The 19,888-nt window shown below is 37.2% G+C and overlaps 1 long non-coding RNA gene across 2 annotated transcripts in view; it reads right to left on the reverse strand.

The window, feature by feature from the left end:
* Positions 1–19,888, reverse strand: part of LOC140623909 (uncharacterized) — a 50,413-nt gene that overhangs the window by 12,017 nt on the left and 18,508 nt on the right. Inside the window, exon 5 of one of the 2 annotated variants that reach the window (XR_012023439.1) lies at positions 10,524–12,433. The exons of the other annotated variant lie outside the window; for it this stretch is intronic. This is a non-coding gene — a long non-coding RNA (uncharacterized lncRNA). Of the gene's footprint in view, positions 1–10,523; positions 12,434–19,888 lie in introns of those variants that run through there. 2 annotated transcript variants of the gene reach the window in all.

The raw sequence follows: 19,888 nt of genomic DNA on the forward strand, positions 1-19,888 counted from the left end.
AGCTCAGACGGCAGCTCTGGGCTGATGGGGCTGTGCAGCCCTGGGAGCCAGATTCCAGCAGTAGGGTCCCCAGATCCCAGGGTGCCAGAAGACACAGCCCAGGATCCTGTGCTCCCCTAAGGACAGGCAGTGGCGGGAAGGGCACAGGACAGTGAGGACACTCCTGCCACTGGGCACCCCAACCTGTGCAGATCAGCGTCCCTACCCCGGGATCATCCAGGCCAGGGTGGACTGGGAGACTGTGGTAGTTACTGAGGGAGCTGACTCTAGGGCTGGAAAGCTGGCCGCCGCCACTGTTGTCGTTCCTCCTGGTGTCACCCTGTGCCTGGGACGGAATGGGGCCCCAGGAAACAGAGGCCTCACAGGATAAACAGCTCCCACTGAGCTGTGCACCTGGCAGGGGGTGGGGCAGCTACCCCAAGTGAACATACCTGAGAATCAGCATAGCAGGCCCCTCCCCCAGAAGACCAGCTGGAAAGACAGGGGAAGAGCAAGTTCTGGACTGAGCAGCATTGGGAAACTCTAGGGGATGTCAAGGGATTTACATTATATAGAACCAGAGGATACACCTCCTTGTTTTGTTTTTTGTTTATTTGTTTGTTTTTCTCTTTTTTTCTTCCTTTTTCCAGTACAACTCGTTTTTAGCCACACTGAACTGAGCAAAATGACTAGAAAGAAGAGCTTGCCACAAAAGAATCAGAAACCATACTCTCTCCCACAGAGTTACAGAATTTGGATTAAAATTCGATGTCAGAAAGCCAATTCAGTAGCACAATTATAAAGCTACTGGTGGCTCTGGAAAAAAAGCATAAAAGATTCAAGAGACTAAATGACTACAGATTTTAGATCTAATCAAGTCAAAATTAAGTACCAATTAAATGAGATCCAATCCAAACTGGAGATCCTAACGATGAGGGTTAATGAGGTAGAAGAAAGACTGAGCAACATAGAAGACAAGTTGATGGCAAGAAAGGAAGCTAAGGAAAAAAAAGAAAAACAATTAAAAGACCATGAGGAAAAGTTAAAGGAAATAAATGACAGTTTCAGAAGAAAAAAAAAATCTACATTTAATTGGGGTTCCAGAGGGCACCGAAAGGGACAGAGGACCAGAAAGTGTATTTGAACAAATCATAGCTGAGAACTTGCCTAACTTGGGGAGGGAAACAGGCATTCAGATCCAGGAGACAGAGAGACCCCCCCCCCAAAAAAATCCATAAAAACCATTCAACATCTCAATATTTAATTGTGAAACTTGCAAATTCCAAACATAAAGAGAAAATCCTTAAAGCAGGAAGAGACAAGAGATCCCTAACTTATATGGGGAAAAGTACTAGATTAACAGCAGACCTCTCCACAGACACCTGGCAGGCCAGAAAGGGCTGGCAGGATATATTCAGGGTCCTAAATGAGAAGAACATGCAGCCAAGAATACTTTATCCAGCAAGGCTCTCATTCAGAATTGAAGGAGAGATAAAAGAGCTTCCAAGATAAGCAGAAACTGAAAGAATATGTGCCCACCAAACCAGCTCTGCAAGAGATATTAATGGGGACTCTGTAAAAGAAAGAGAAAATCCAAAGAAACAATCCACAGAAAGAGGGACTGAATAGGTATTGTGATGACACTAAATTCATATCTTTCCATAGTAACTCTGAACATGAATGGGCTTAATGACCCCATCAAAAGGCGCAGCGTTCCAGACTGGATAAAAAAGCAAGACCCATCTATTTGCTGTCTACAAGAGACTCAATTTGACCTAAGGACACCTGCAGCCTGAAAATAAAAGGTTGGAAAACCATTTACCATTCAATCGGTCCTCAAAAAAAAAAAAGCAGGGGTAGCAATCCTCATATCAGATAAATTAAAGTTTATCCCAAAGACTGTAGTAAGAGATGCAGAGTGGCACTATATCATACTTAAAGGATCTATCCAACAAGAGGACCTAACAATCATGAATATTTATGCTCCTAATGTGGCAGCTGCCAAGTATATCAATTAATTAATAACCAAAGTGAAGACATACTTAGATAATAATACACTTATACTGGGAGACTTCAACACTGTGCTTTCTGTAAAAGACAGGTATTCTAAGCACAACATCTCAAGAAACAAGAGCTTTAAATGATACACTGGACCAAATGGATTTCACAGATATTTACAGAACTTTACATCCAAACACAACCGAATACATATTCTTCTCAAGTGCACATGGAACTTTCTCCAGAATAGACCACATACTGGGTCACAAATCAGGTCTTAACAGATACCAAAAGATTGGGATTCTCTCTTGCATATTTTCAGACCATAATGCTTTGAAACTGGAACTCATCACAAGAAGAAATTTGGAAGAAACTCAAACACATGGGGGCATCCTGCTAAAAGATGAAAGGTCAACCAGGAAATTGGAGAAGAATTAAAAAGATTCATGGAAACTAATTAGAATGAAGATACAGCCATTCAAAATCTTGGGAATACAGCAAAATCAGTCCTGAGAGGGAAATACATCGCAATACAAGCATTCCTCAAAAAACTGGAAAAAAAACCTGAAATACATAAGCAAACTTTGCATCTAAAGGAACTGGAGAAAGAACAGCAAATAAAACCTACACCCAGCAGAAGAAGAATGCTAACAAAGATCCAAGCAGAACTCAATGAAGTAGAGACCAGAAGAACTGTGGAACAGATCAACAAAACGAAGAGTTGGTTCTTTGAAAGAATTAATAAGATAGATAAACCATTAGCCAGCCTTATTAAAAACAAAAGAGAAAAGACTCTAATTAATAAAGTCACAAATGAAAAAGGAGAGATCCCCACCGATACCAAGGAAATACAAACAATTTTAAAAACATATTATGAGCAGCTATACACCATTGAATTGGGCAATCTAGAAGAAATGGATGCATTTCTGGAAAACCACATACTACCAAAACTGGAACACGAAGAAATAGAAAACCTGAATAGGCCAATAACCAAGGAGGAAATTGAAGCATTCATCAAAACCTTCCAAGACACAAAAGTCCAGGGCCAGATGACTTCCCAGGGGAATTCCATCAAACGTTTAAAGAAGAAACAATACTTATTCTACTAAAGCTGTTCCGAAAGACAGAAAGGGATGGAATACTTCCAAACTCATTCTATGAGGCCTGCATCACCTGAATTCCAAAACCAGACAAAGATCCCACCAAAGAGGAGAATTATAGACCAAAATCCCTGATGAACACAGATGCAAAAATTCTCACCAAGATACTAGCCAATAGGATCCAATAATACATTAAGAAAATTATTCACCATGACCAAGTGGGATTTATCCCTGGGATGCAAGGCTGGTTCAACACTCATAAAGCAATCAATGTGATAGATCGTATCAACAAGAGAAAAAACAAGAACCATATGATCCTCTTAATAGATGCAGAGAAAGCATTTGACAAAAGACAGCATCCATTCCTGATCAAAACTCTTCCGAGTGTAGGGATAGAGGGAACATTCCTCAGCATCTTAAAAGCCAGCTATGAAAAGCCCACAGAAAATATCATTCTCAGTGGGGAAACACTGGGAGCCTTTCCCCTAAGATCAGGAACACGACAGGGAAGTCCACTCTCACCACTGCTATTCAACATAGTACTAGAAGTCCTAGCTTCAGCAATCAGAAAACAAAAAGAAATAAAAGGCATTCAAATTGACAAAGAAGAAGTCAAACTCTCCTTCTTTGCAGATGACATGGTACTGTACATAGAAAACCCAAAAGACTCCACCCCAAGATTACTAGAACTCATTCAGCAATTCAGCAGTGTGGCAGGATACAAAATCAATGCCCAGAAATCAGTGACATTTCTATACACTAACAATGAGACTGAAGAAAGAGAAACTAAGGAGTCAATCCCATTTACAATTGCACCCAAAAGCATAAGATACCTAGGAATAAACCTAACCAAAGAGGTAAAGGATCTATACCCTAAAACCTACAGAACATTTCTGAAAGAAATTGAGGAAGATGCAAAGAGATGGAAAAATATTCTGTGCTCATGGATTGGAAGAATTAATATTGTGAAAATTTCAATGCTACCCAGGGCAATTTACACATTTAATGCAATCCCTATCAAAATACCATGAACTTTCTTCAGAGAGTTGGAACAAATCATCTTAAGATTTTTGTGGAATCAGAAAAGACCCCTAATAGCCAGGGGAATGTTAAAAAAGAAAACCAGAGCCGGGGGCATCACAATGCCAGATTTCAGGTTGTACTACAAAGCTGTTATTATCAAGACAGTGTGGTACTGGCACAAAAACAGACACATAGATCAATGGAATAGAATAGAGAATCCAGAAATGGGCCCTCAACTCTATGGTCAACTAATATTCGACAAAGCAGTGAAGAATATCCACTGGAAAAAGGACAGTCTCTTCAATAAATGGTGCTGGGAAAATGGAGAGCCATGTGCAGAAGAATGATACTGGACCATTACACAAAGAAAAACTCAAAATGTATGAAAGATCTAAATGTGAGACAAGAATCCATCAAAATCCTAGAGGAGAACACAGCCAACACCCTTTTTGAACTTGGCCACAGCAACTTCTTGCATGTTCTCCTATGAAGGCAAAGGGAAACAAAAGCAAAAACGAACTATTGGAACTTAATCAAGGTAAAAAGCTTCTGCACAGCAAACAAAGCAGTCAGCAAAACTAAAAGACAACCTACAAAATGGAAGATATTTGCAAATGACGTATCAGATAAAGGGCTAGTATCCAAGATCTATAAAGAACTTATGAAACTCAACAACAAAGAAACAAACAATCCAATCATGAAATGGGCAAAAGATATGAACAGAAATTTCACAGAGGAAGACATAGACATGGCCAACACGCACATGAGAAAATGCTCCACATCACTGGTCATCAGGGAAATACAAATCTAAACCACAATGAGATCCCACCTCACCCCAGTGAGAATGGGGAAAATTAACAAGACAGGAAACAACAAATATTGGAGAGGGTGTGGAGAAAGGGGAAACTCTTGCGCTGTTGGTGGGAATGTGACCTGGTGCAGCCACTCTGAAAACTGTGTGGAGGTTCCTCAAAGAGTTCAAAATAGACCCAGCAATTGCACTGCTGGGGATTTACTCCAAAGATACAGATGCAATGAAACGCCGGGACACCTGCACCCGATGTTTCTAGCAGCAATGTCCACAATAGCCAAACTGTGGAAGGAGCTTTGGTGTCCATCGACAGTTGAATGGATAAAGATGTGGTCTGTGTATACAATGGAATATTACTCAGCCATTAGAAAAGACAAATACCCACCATTTACTTCAACGTGGATGGACCTGGAGGGTATTATGCTGAGTGAAATAAGTCAATTGGAAAAGGACAAACATTATATGTTTTCATACATTTGGGGAATATAAAAATCAGTGAAAGGGAATAAAGGGAAAGGAGAGAACATGAGTGAAAATATCAGTGAGGGTGACAAAACATGAGAAACACCGAATTCTGGGAAATGAACAAGGGGTAGTGGAAGGGGAGGTGGGTGGGGGGATGGGGTGACTGTGTGACGGGTACTGAGGGGGGCATTTGACGGGATGAGCACTGGGTATTATACGATATGTTGGCAAATTGAACTCCAATAAAAAAAAAATTTTAAATAAATAAATAAATAATAAGAGGAAACAATATAGAATTTACCAGTCTTACCTGTAGTTCCATGGGAAAGAAAGTTATTATTACATATTAGCATTTCAGGGACCTCAGGGAGCCCCATTTAGGAATATTTCCATGGAGCGTCCTCTAACATAACTCTATCTACTTTTCTGATTGAAAGACCATGTTCTCAAGCTTTCCTGAGAAAACTTTCCTATCAGTTTTCACTTGTAAATAAGAAGAGGTTTATCCCCTAATCCCAATGGCTGACAGTGAGACCCTAGGACAGGCAATTTTAATAACTGTTCTTTTTCTTTAAAAAAAAAATCTATTCATGAGAGACACTGCAAGAAAGGCAGAGACACAGAAAGAGGGAGAAGCAGGCTCTCGAGGAGGAGCCTGATGTGGGACTCAATCCTCCATCCCGGGATCTCACCCCGAGCGGAAGGCAGATGCTCAACTGCTAAGCCACCCAGGCATCCCATTAATAACTGGGTTTTTAAAAGATTTTATTTATTTATTTATTCATTAGAAACAGAAAGAGAGAGTGAGGCAGAGACACAGGCAGAGGGAGAAGCAGGATCCATGTAGGGAGCCCGATGTGGGAATCGATCTGGGGACTCCAGGATCATGCCCTGAGCCGAAGCAGATGCTTAACCCATTAATAACTGTTCTAATGCAGGTTCTGTTATTTTGTCCTAGAGCTCCCTCATTCCTGATCTTATCTTTTTCTTGTAGAGCTCATAGCATCCGCTTCCTCAGTATTGTTTCTCCTCCCACCTTCTGTTAATGTCCTTTACATCTCTTCATAATTATATCTTGGATCTCAGACTAAATCTGGAGAGAGTTTCCTGATCCTGCATTCCCTATGCCCTAAAATCATTATTGCTGCTGCCACAGAGAATTGCTAGGCTGAATGTTAGATGGAAGAATATTTCAACAATCTAAACAAGAAATGAAGACCTGGACTGAGTCATGGCAGTGGAAATGAGAGGTTCACATTGGTGAGGCATTTCAGAGTTATGATCAAAATAATTTGGTGCCTAACTGGAGGGTAATAGAAAGGGGAAAAGCTATTAAGCAGAAATAGAAATCAAATACTTCTTCTAGTTATTAGTTACTGCTTGAAAGGAAAGGGTGTCAGGTGGGTGTGTTTGTGTGTGTGTGTGTGTGTGTGTGTGTGTTATCATGGGAAGCCATCAAAACAGCTAAGGAGAACCAAGGGAAAATTCTTATATTAAGACTGTTTTTGACCCATAAAAATGGCAATTTCATTTGATTCAACCTAAAAAAGTTAAACCTAGAAAAAGTCATTTTCATTGCTGACCATTTTATTGGCATGTTCACAACTTTCTATTTCCAATTTCTTCTAGGTTTTATGTACACAGAAAAATACTCAGTGGTAAGTAGTACAAGCCTCCTTAGGCCTTTAAACTACTAGTAAATCTACAGATGTTTTCTTTTTAATAATAATAATAATAGATAAGTGCACTTCCATGAAGATTATATCATATTATCCTCACACTAATATCCCCAGGGAAGATATTATCCTCATTGTACATATGGAAACAGGCTCAAAGAGGTTAAACAGCTTGTCTGATGACAAATGGAAAGTAATGACCTCTAAGGATTCTGGCTGCTAGTCTGCCGTTCTTTCCACTTTGTGTGGATTGCCTATCTATGAAACAGAAAGGAGGAGATTAGGTGTGCCTCTCATCAGCTATGTCTAAATCATCAGAAATAAGCCAACAAAACAAAACAAGGTCAGCTTTTACTCTCTAAATTGTGATCATTTTACATGGGCTTGAATGCATGAGGCAGCTTAAAAGTTATTAAAATTATCACTGTAGCCCTTTTTAAAAAATAATTATATCTTCAGGCCTCCTCTCACATTATATCCTATAGAGCTTTGCTGTTGAGAAGACCATGAAACAGCCTTACAGTAAAAAAAAAAAAAAACAAAAAAACAAAAACACTTTTCCTGTTCTGTTCTTCTGCCCAAATTTGCCTTTCCTGGTGTTAGCTGCTGACTGTCTAGAGAACATGCCCAGTGCATTTTCTTTGTTTCACAGAAGAAGCCTAAAGAAGACTTTGGATTTTAATTTGAAAAATAAATAAATGCCCTTGAAAAAGGATGGATGTATTCCCGTAGGCCTCTTTCATTAATATGAGCTTCATGAAATGCAGAGTTCAATCATGGGATTCAAGGTTAGAGGCAGAGGACCACACAAACTTGGAGACGCCTTAAAAAATTAGAGAGGAAAATGTGGTTTATTAGTTATACTAGTTACAGAATGAACAGCATATTGTATGTGCTGTGTTAGAGGTATGTTATGAATAACAAAAGCCCTGGAGCATTTACATATTTGTTTTCAGCAATCCCGGCAGTTGGATTTCACCATTCTATGCCTCTTTGCCAGAATCACTAAACACTGGTACATATGGCATCTGAAGTACCATATGCCATAGAAAATGTTAGCTGATGCCTATACTTCTATATTATATTTCTATTTCAGATTTTTGCAGTTTGAACAAAGAATAGTAGAAAAAACAAAATATTGGACAAGCAGTAAACAGTAAAGTGAAAAAAATGCCTTCAGAGAAAGCAAATAAAGGAAATGAATCTACCATGAGTTAACATGACTATATGGTAATGAATCAGATATGGGAAGTAATTGTTTTGCATGAATAAATTTAGATAGCTTTTCATTCTATTATTTTGGAGCTAAAGGCTGCAACATGAATACTGAGAGCTGACATATTTTTCTTATCTTATTCTTTCTGACATTTCTTGCTAAAATCATAGTCTCCATTTGATTGAAGTTAATTAACATGAAGGCTATAGTCAGTGACATCTAAAAGCTAGGTTAAAACAGAAAATTCAAATATCGGGCATTATTTTGCAATATTTATTTAGATTTTTGACTGAGATTTTTAGCTAGCATCTAGGTTTTTTTGTTTTTGTTCTTAGACACGGAAAGACTCTAAAGTTAAAGTTAACATAATTGAATACTTAGCTCCCTCAAAACAGAGAAACAAACAAAACCTCATGGTCAACTGTGATATTGGGATTTATAAAAAATATACACATTTGATCATTCAGATGACCAAAATATATTTCTCATATATATTTGGTCTTCATCCATAGTTCCTGGCTCACAGTTCCCAAAACCCCTAGAATTTCTCAGCTGTAAGAGCAATGGGAACATCTTTTATTATATTTGTTCTTTTAGCCTCAGTTCCTGAATTTGCTTCAGAGCCACAAAGCTGAAACTGGTGTCTTGTTATTCATACAAACCCCTTTTCCACCACAATATATGGTAATGAAAGTGACTTGCAGAAATCACCTCAGGATGGGGACTGTTTCTAGGGGAACCAACCATGACTAGAGGGTTGAAACTTTCAATTCCATCCCCTAATTTCTGGGGAGGTAGAGGCTGAATCAATCACCAACAGCTAATGAGTTAATCAATCATTCCCACATAACAAAGCTTCATAAAAACCCAAGAAAGGAATTCAGAGAGCTTCCAGGTTGGGGAACCAGAATGCTTCCACATGCCACCATTGACAGTCCCCAAGCTCCACAAGGACAGAAGCTCCTTTGCTCAAGAAGACTCATCTATGTATCTCTTTATCTGAGTGTTGATTCATATGCTTTAATATCTTTTGTAATAAATTAGTAATCTAGTATGTAAAATATTTCTCTGACTTCTATTAACTGTTTTAGAAATTAATGAAAATTGAGGAAGGGGCTGTGGGAACCTCTGACTTAGAGTCAGTTCAGAAGTAAAGGTAACAACCTTGGCTTGCACTTCGCATCTGAAGTAGAAGGCATTTTGTGGGACAAAGCCCTTTACCAATGGAATCTGATAGTATCTATCTCCAAGTAGGTAGTGTAAGAATTAAGCTGAATTCTCAGACATCCTGCTGGTGTAGGCTTCCCATAACAATTACTTGTTATGGGAAGCCTACACACACACACATACACACACACACACAGAGGAATTGGGTCCAGGAACCTGAAAGACCAATATTTTACCAATAAGAAAAACATCAAAATAACTGACTAGCTCTAATATGTAATAGGTAAGTGACAGACCACTGGGAATGATTTGGTGAATATATTAATCCCAGGAGAAAACTGCTTATTCACAATTTTTCAAAGACAGCTTATTCTTTTTAGTATTACCAAAAAACCTCCACAAAATTCTTAGCCTGAATTTGGTGTGGAATAGACACATCATTCAAAATTGTGGAAACCTCTAGGGGTTAGGCTACCTGACTCAGTGACTGAATGAGTAAGCCTACTAGAGTAAGGTATGAGAGGGGAGAAAAACAAAACAACAATGTAAAGCATAAAAGTTGTAATATTTTGACTTAAAAATTATCTAATAATTTTAATAATTTCTAATAATTTAAAAGCAGAGTTGTGTAGTATATTAGAGTTTTCTGGATAAACAGGATGAATACAGAACTAAAACCAAAATAGATAGATATATTTGTTATAAGAAATTGGCTCATGTGATTACAGAAGCTGAGAAGTCTCACAATCTGCCGTTTGCAAGCTGGAGACCCAGGAGAGCCAGTGGTGTGATTTCAGCCGTAGTCTGAAGGCAAAAGAATCAGAGAAGCCAATGATATAAATTCTAATCCAAGGGCAGGAGAAGATGGATATCCCAGCTGAGCAAGCAGAAAAGAAGAAATTCTTCCTTCCTGTTTTTTGTTCTGTTCAACCAATTGAAGGCTGCCCATCTGTATGGCAGGAGGCGTCTACTTTACTGAATCTACCTCATCTCATCCAGAAACATCCTCACAGACACACCTCGAAATTGTGTTTAATCTGAGTACCCCATTACCCAAATTGACACATAAAATTAACCATCACAAGTAGTACTTTACAAGTTTAAAAGCACATTTTTATTAATTCTCCTAAAAATAAACAATTGTAAAAAACAAAACAAACAAAATTCTGCAAGTTGGGCATCACTGCTTTCTCATGTAACAGATGAGGAAACAAGCTCAGATTGTTTTCTTGCTCTTATGTCTTAACTATACATTGGAATTACACTTTATTCTAGAAGTAATCCTTCCCCAAATTGGAAGATTGGTAACCAAATACCCTTTCCAGAAGAACTGTATATTGCCCAGTAAGATGCAAAATTATATGAAACATAGAACCTCAAGTTTTTTCCTAAGAGTTTGCTCTGTATGAGGTCTATGAAGAGATCTATGTAAACTTAGGGCTATATTTTTCATGTCCTAGTCATTCCAGAACCAAGAAGCTCAGGCTCCCACACCTACACAAAGAAACCAAATGTACATCAAGACTCTTCTGTAATGCTAGCATGATCCTCCCTTAACAGACCTCCTAATCCTAAAGCCATAGCAAGGTAGGTATATTTGTTTCCTAGGACTTCCATAACAAATTACTATAAACCTGTACCAAAACAACAGATACGAGTTCTTTCACTGTTCTGGAGGCTAGAAGTCCAAATTCAAGGTATTGCTCTCTCTAAAGTCTCTAAGAGAGGAAACTTCCTGGTCTCTTCCAACTTCTGACAGCTCCAGGCATTCTTTAACTTGTGGCTGCATAACTCCAGTCTCTCCCTCTGTCTTCCCATGCCCTTCTCACAGTCTTGTATCATGTCTCTCTTCTGTGTGTCTCTTATAAGAACACTTGTCATTGGATTTAGAGTCTGTTCAGGTAATGTAGAATGATCTCACCTTAAAATCTTTAACTTAATTACTTCTACAAAACCCTTTTTCCAAATAAGAACACATTCTCAGATTCTAGGGACTAGAATGTGGACATGTATTTTGGAAAGTGGCACTGTTAGACATACTGCAGTATACCCTCTGCCCCCTAAAATTCACATCTGTCTCACATGTAAAATACATTCACTCTATCCCAACAACCTCTTCCAAAGTCTCAATTCCTTACAGCATCAACTCTAAGGCCCAAACCTCATATAATTATCATCAGCTCAAAAGTCCCAAATCTCATTATCTACATCAAGTATGGGTTAGACTCTGAAGATGATCCAACCTGGGACAAAAGTTTTTCTTCTGCGGACATGTAAAACAAGAAAACAAGTTATTGAATTTTAAAATATAATGATGAGATAGGTATAGATATTAGACATAGACAGGGTAGACATTCCCATTTCCAAAGGGAGTCAAGGAGTCACTGGAAGGAATAAAGAGGTCACCAGTCCCGGGTAAGTTTGAAATACATAATGAAAAATTCTGTTAAATTTTAATACTTGTGAATAATACACTGTGACTTAATGCTCTGCCCACTGAGACTCCATAGGCTTCTGTAAACCTGCAGTGGCTCTACCCTTGGAATCATTATTACTTTTTCTGAAGGGTAGCATATGTTTGCAGTTGTAATTTCCTGCTTGAGTAATTTTGGAAGCCCAACAGCTTTCTCTCATTATGTCCTGTCTCTGTCCCTTTCCATCCAAGTTAGCAGTGTTCCTGCTGATATAACATTCTCAAAAACCATGTGGGTCTCTCATGTATGTCACAGGTGTCTACAGCATTAGATATTTTCTGGATAACCCCATCTCTCCTGTCTTCTACTGAGATGATCGAGTGGATCCATGGGTTGTAATACCCTAACTGTTTAAGCAAGAGTTTATCCAGCCATCTCCAGAACATGCTTCCGTAGTAGCAAATTTCCTAATGTTAGCATCCTTTGAAATCTCGACAGGCCAAGAACTTCAGATATCATCAAGTGCTAGCTCCTTTTTGCTTAGCAGTCTCTTCCTTAATTTATCTCTTTCCTCTTGCATTTTACTAAGGAGAAAGAAAATACCAGGCTGAATCTTCAGTACTTTGCTTGAAAATCTCTTCAGCAACATATTCAATTTTATCGTTTACAATTTCTGTTTTCTCCACCACAGCAGAACACAATGCAGCCAAGTTTTATGCCACTATATAACAATTCCTTCAGTTATATATAAAATTCCTTCAGTTTCCAATAATCTGTTCCCCTTTTCCTTCTGAGTCCTTACCAGAATTGCCTTTAGCATCCATATTTCTACCAACAGTCTCCTCAAAGCAATCTAGACTTTTTCTAGTATGTGCTCAGATGTTTTCCAGCCACTGCCCTTTACCCAATTGTTATATACATGAGCCAGAGATGGCCTCCGTATATTGTCTTCTATGTTACTTACTTCTTAACGGGCTGAAACTCATTAGTTCCAAACCCCACTAGAGTCAAACTCAAATTTTTATACAACCAATTGTTTTAAACTTACCCCAAATAAGCAGATTTTTTAGCCATATCAAGCCTGCCTGCTTTGGTATCCCATAAAATTGCTCACAACATGTATTAGCCATAGATAAGACAAACATACTAAACTGTTGCTGCTTTACAGAATTCTCTGACCTAAAGAATCCTGTTGGGATGCTGAGCAACATTACCTCTCCTATCTCCTGGCCCTTAGAAGTTCCCTTACCCTTCTCCCTTTTGAGTGGTAGCCCTCAAAGTGTGGCCTCTGGACCATCTCACACTCAAACCCACCAAAGTGTTGCCCATATAAAGGCCGTTTGTTTATTAAGTCCAAGTTATTTTTCTCTTTTATCACTCATGCTTTTGACATTATGATTGAGAGCTCTTTGCTTAATACCAGTTCATTAGGATGTGCTTCTAAAAGTTTTATAGTTTTTGGCTTTATATTTAGAGCTGATCTATTTTGTATTAATATTGGTATAAAGTGTGAAATTTAGTTGTTTTCTTTTGGAGGTCTTTTTTGGATATGAATTATCCAATCATCCAACATTACTTGTCAAAAAATCTGTTCTTTCTCTAACTTTTGTACTTTTGCCAAAAATCAAATGGTTGTGTTTGTATGGATCTATTTCTGTATTTTCTATCCTGTTCCATTGATCTACTTGTCTGTTTTTTTTTTAAGACTTATTTATTTATTCGAGAGAGAGAGAATGAGAGAGAGAGAGAAACAGAGGCAGAGACATAAGCAGAGGGAGAAGCAGGCTCTTTGCAGAGAGCCCAATGCGAGACTCTATCCCAGATCCCTGGGATCACGACCTGAACCAAAGGCAGCCACCCAACTGCTGAGCCACCCAGGCGTCCCTGCTTGTCTGTTCTTTTGCCAAGATGACACTCCCTTGATTACTGTAGTTTCATAGTAAGTCTTGAATTCAGGTACTGTAAATTCTCTAAATTTATTCTTCTTTTTCAAAATTGGTTTGGCTGCTCTATTTCCTTTGTCTTTCTATAAATATTTTACAAAATGTCTACAAAATATCCTTATGTAACTTTAATCATCATGTTAGATCTATGTATTAATTTAGGAAAAATTAACAACTTTCCTATATTGAGTATTCCAATTAATAATTAAGGAATATCTACTATTTAAATTTTGATTTCTTTTGTCAGCATTTTGTTTTCAGCATAAAGATACTGCACAGTTCAGTTAGATTTATTTGCAGGTATTTTCCTTTCTGTCCAAAACTTCTTTAATTTTAAAAACTTTGGGTATCTAATTGTTCATTGCAGAACAATTGTTTTGTGTACTTATCTTTTGAAGTTGCATCCAGTGACCTTGCTTAACATATATATTTGTCCTAAAATTTTGAAAACAAATTTCTAGAAATTACTTATGTGGGGAAATAACGTCATCTATAAACAGGGACAGTTTATTTCTTTCTTTCCACACCATACATCTTTAATTTCTTTTTCTTGCCTTATTGAAATGGCTAAGGCTGCCAGAATGATGTTCAATAGTAACAATAAAAGTGGACATTTCTTCCTTTTTCCAATCATAGGAAATATTCAAGTGAAGCTCTTTCTGCTCCTGGATCCTGTCCTTGTGCTTTAATAAAACTACCTTTTTTGCACTGAAAACATCTCAAGAATTCTTTCTTGACTGTTCACTCCTGGACATGATACCACATCAAATTACATCGTTTTGGTGTCCAACCTGCAAATTGAGTCCAGTTAATTCCATTTTTCTTTTTTTTTTTTAAGATTTATTTATTTATTTATTCATGAGAAACACAGAGAGAGAGAGGCAGAGACATAGGCAGAGGGAGAAGCAGGCTCCCTGCAGGGAGCCTGTTGCAGGACTCAATCCCAGGACCCTGGGATCATGACTGACCTAAAGACAGATGCTCAATCACTGAGCCACCGAGGTGTCCCAGGAATCCATTTTTCTTTAGTGTCACTTTCATTTTATATATTGCTGGATTCAATTTATTAATATTTTACTAGGGACTTTGTGTCTATGTTCATGAGGGATATTGATCTGTGAAATTTTTTCCTGTATTGCCTTCGTCTCGGTTTCATATCTTAGTCTCACACAATGAACTGTGATATATTTCCCTCTCTTCTATTTTCTGGAAGAAATTGTGTAGAATTTCTGTTATGTCTTCTTTAAACATTTGATATATTCACCACTTAAGCCATATAAGCATGGAGAGTTCTTTTTCAAAATGATTTTTTTTGTTTGTTATTATGAATTCAGCTTCTTTAGTAGTTATAGGACCATTCAGAGTATCTATTCCATCTTGGGTGAGTTTTGGTAGTTTATGGTTGTCACAGCACTGGCATTTCATCTAACCTCATGAATTTGTCAAGTTTTTTATAGTATTAGCTTAGTATCCTTTTATTATCCAGAGTCTGTAGTTATATCTCCTTTTCCATGCCTGATATTAGCAATTTGTGTCTTTTCTTTGTCAGTCTTCCTAGAGGTGTCTTATTTTATCAATCTTTTGAAAGAACCATCTTGTGTTTTCATTGATTATATTTTGTTTCTTTTTAAAGTTTCTTTTATTTCTATTCTTATCTTATTTTCTTCTACTTCTTTTGACTTTATTTTCCCTTTTCTAGTTTAAAATGGAAGCTTAGGCTATTGATTTGAGATCATTCTTCTTTTTTAATATAAACATCTAATGTTATATATTTCCATCTAAGTACTGCCTAAGCTATATTCCACAAATTCTGATATTTTTTTCCTTCATTTCAAAATATTTTATAATTTCTCTTAAAATTTCTTATTTGATTCATAGAGTGTTTAGATATGTATTTGAATTCTAAGCGTCTGGAAATTTTCCTATTAACTTTCTGATGTCTGTTTCTTGCTTACTATCTTTCTGATATATCTGATTTTTGCTTGGTATGGTCAGAGAACATACTTAAGATTTTTCTGATTACTTTATATTTGCTAACTTTGTTTTATGTTCCAGGATATGATGTATTTGGGCAAGTGTATATGTGCATGTGGAAAGAAATATTTCTACTGTTGTTTGGTCAAGTGTTCCATAAGTTAAAAATTAAATCCAGCTGTTTGATGGTGATGTTCCATTATTCTACAACTTTGTTGATTTTCTTTCTACTCATTCTACTATTACTATGAGAGGAATTTTTAGGTCTCCAATATAATTGTGTAACTGCCTATTTGTCCTTTCACTTCTATCAGTTTTGTTTTCTGTAACATAAAGCATTGTTATCAGGTGCACAGATTTAAGATTATTATGAATTATCGATAACGTGTCCCTTTTTTCACTATGATAAGTGATAATTTTTATCCCTGGTACTTTTTTAGCTAAGAAATCTATGTAAGCTATTCATATAGCCACTATAGCTTTCTATTGATTGTTTTCAGGCATTATTTATCTTTTTACTTTTAATCTATATATATATATCATTATATTTAAAATGACTGTTTTTGTAAGAGCATAAATTTGGTTTATGGTTTATTTTTTCTTAATCCATTCTAACCGTCTCTGTATTTTCTACTGATGTGTTTTTTTTAAGATTTATTTATTTATTTATGAGAGAGAGAGAGGCAGACACATAGGCAGAGAGAGAAACAGGCTCTTCAAAGGGAGCCCGATGTGGGACTGGATCCCCGGACCCAGGATCACGCCCTGAGCCGAAAGCAGACACTCAACCACTGAGCCACCCAGGCATCCCTCTACTGATGTGTTTAGACCATTTGCAGTTAATGTAGTTAGTGATATGTTTAAATTTAGGTCTACCATTTTATTATTCCTTTTTTGTTCATTTATCTGACTTTTGTTCCTCTATTTTCCCTTTCCTGACTTATTTTCAGTTATGTAAACATTTTGACTATTCAATTTATCCATTATGTTTTTCACTATATTTCTACTTAACTTTTTAGCAACTGCACTAAGGATTATAAGATAGTCATTTTTTCACAGCCTACTTAGGATGCATATTTCATCAGTTCAAGCAGAATGTAGATATATTACCACAAGTGTCTCTTTACTCTCTCCTACAGTGAAAACCCCATCAGGAAACGTTCCACACTTTCAGTGTGTTGAGTTGTGGTTTCCCCCCACCCACTTCCCCTTCTGCAACCCTTCGCTTGTTTCCCAGAGTTAGGAGTCTCTTATAGTTTGTCTTCTTCTCTAATTTTTCCCCACTCAGTTTTCTCCCTTCCCTTATGGTCCTTTTCACTATTTTTTATATTCCAAATATGAGTGAAACCGTAAGATAATTGTCTTTCTCCAATTGAGTTATTTTACTCAGCATAATGCCCTCCAGTTCCATCCACGTTGAAGTAAATGGTGGGTATTGGTCCTTTCTGATGCCTGAGTAATATTCTATTGTATATATAGACCACATCTTCTTTATCCATTCATCTATTGAATGACATTGTGGTTCCTTCCACAGTTTGGCTATTGTGGACATTGCTGCTATGAATACTGGGGTGCAGGTGTCCTATTGTTTCACTGCATCTGTATCTTTGGGGTAAATACCCAGTAGTGCAATTGCTGGGTCAAAGGGAAGCTCTATTTTTAACTTCTTGAGGAACTCCCACACTGTTTTTCAGAGTAGCTGCACCAGTTTGCATTCCAACCAACAGTGTAAGAGGGTTCCACCTTCTCCACAACCTCGCCATTTCCTGCCTTGTTAATTTCAGCCATTCTCATCCATGTAAAGTGGTATCTCATTGTGGTTTTGATTTGTATTTCCCTGATGACAAGTGATGTGGAGCACTTTTTTCATGTGTTTGTTGGCCATGTGTATGTCTTCTTTGGAGAAATGTCTGTTCATGTCTTCTGCCCATTTGAGGACTGGATTGTTTGCTTCTTGGATGTTGAGTTTGGTAAGTTCTTTATAGATCTTGGATACTAGCCCTTTATAAGATATCTGGTCATTTTTATAGGCATTTTCAGTGCCTGCTTTTTATCAAGTATATAGGTCATACTTTCCTGTTCTTTTTCATGCCTTGGAATTTTTTTTATTGGGAACTAAACAGCTTACACACTACATTGTGGCAATTCTGGGATTAGTTCCCTGACTCAAGTTTGTTATTGTTATCCCTCCCACATACACACACACAATATTAGGTCTCTAATGCTCTGTGATCAGGAAGCACATCCTGAAATCACTCTGGGATGACAATGGTGCTAGCTAGTAAGATTCTCTACCACCCTTTCCTGACCACACTCAGGTATTGAAGTCTAATGGCAAGAAAAGCAAAAATGAACAAGGGGAACTATATGAAACGAAAAATCTTCTGCACAACAAAGAAAACAAATAAAAAATTAAAAAGGTATCTTATGGAATGGGAGAAAATATTTGCAAACCATTTATCTGATATGTGATCAATAATAAAAAAAAAGTAACTCCTACAACTGAATAGCAACAAAATAAATAATCTGATTTTAAAATGAAGAAAACACCTAAGTAGACAGGTACACAAAAGATGCTAAAAAACAAACACATGAAAAGATGCTCAATATCATTAATCATCAGAAGAATGCAAATCAAAATCACAATGAGATATCACCTCACACCTGTTAGGATGGCCATTATGCAAAAAGAAGAGATAACAAGTGCTGACAAGGATGTGAAGAAAAGGCAACACTTACATGTTGTTGGTAGGAATATAAATTGGTATAGCCATTATGGCAGATAGTATAGAGGTACCTCAAAAAATTAAAAATAGAACTATCATAACATCCAGCAATCTCACTTCTAGGTGTATATCCAAAGGAAACAAAATCAGTATCTTGAAAGATAATATGCACTCCCATGTTCACTGCAGTACTGCTCACAATAGCCACGATATGGAAATAGCTAGAGTCTGTCAGTGGATGAACTGATAAAAACATTTGGTACCAGACACACACACAAAACCAGAATATTATTCAGCCATAAACAGAAGGAAATCCTACCACTTTGGTACAATATACCTGGAGGATATTACACTAAGTGAAATAAACCAAAATAGGAAGACATATACTGTATAATTTCACTTAGATCATTTAAAAATACACCAAGACACCTGGCTGGCTTAGTCAGTGGAGCACATGACTTTTGATCTCTGAATTTTGAGTTGAAGCCCCACATTGGGTATAGAAATTACTTAAAAATTAAATCTTTAAAAAAATAAGAAATAGGGGTGCCTAGGTGACTTAGATAGTTAAGCATCTGACTTTGACTCAGGTTATGATCTCAAGGTCCTGGGATTGAGCCCATATTGGGCTCCCTGCTCAGTGGGGAGTCTGCTTGCCCCTCTCCTTTTGTCCCTCCCCCTGCTCACACATGTTCTCTTTCTCTCTCCTAAATAAATAAATAAATAAATAAATAAATAAATATTAAAGAAATGAAAAAGGCCAAACTCATAGAGACAGAAGGGGCTGGGGTGGGGGAGAGAGGAAGTGCAAATAGGGAATTGTTCGTCAAAGATACCAACTTACAGTTATAAAATGAATAACTTTTGAAGATCTAATGCACATTATGGTGACTACAGTTAATAATACTGTATCATATACTTGAAATTTGCAAAGAGTAGGTCTTAAGTATTCTCACCAATAAAAGGTAAGCTTAAGAGGTAATAGATGCATTAATAACTTGATTATGATAATCATTTCACAATGTATATGCATATCAAATCATTCCCATATGTGCTATAAATATATACAATTTCATTTGTCAATTTTAATTCAATAAAGCTGGAAAAAAAAAGAAAAATGAACAGTTCCCAGGAGCAGAATTTCTCCACAAACTAATCCAATCATATTGTGGCTCCTTGGAAAGAACTGTTTCTGAGATCAGTGTTTGAACTCTTATTCTGCAGTTAATTCATACAAACTAGCTGACTTACAGTCTAGGCTATACTAAATCCCCTTTCCAATTGCCTTTTATCACAACCTACATGTTTGTTTGTTTTAAGTAATCTCTCTGCCTAACCTGTGGCTCGAACTCACAACCCTAAGATCAGGAGTAACATGCTCTACCAACTGAGCCAG

This window comes from Canis lupus, chromosome 33 (genome assembly GCF_048164855.1).
Source record: "Canis lupus baileyi chromosome 33, mCanLup2.hap1, whole genome shotgun sequence".
Lineage (NCBI taxonomy): Eukaryota > Metazoa > Chordata > Mammalia > Carnivora > Canidae > Canis > Canis lupus.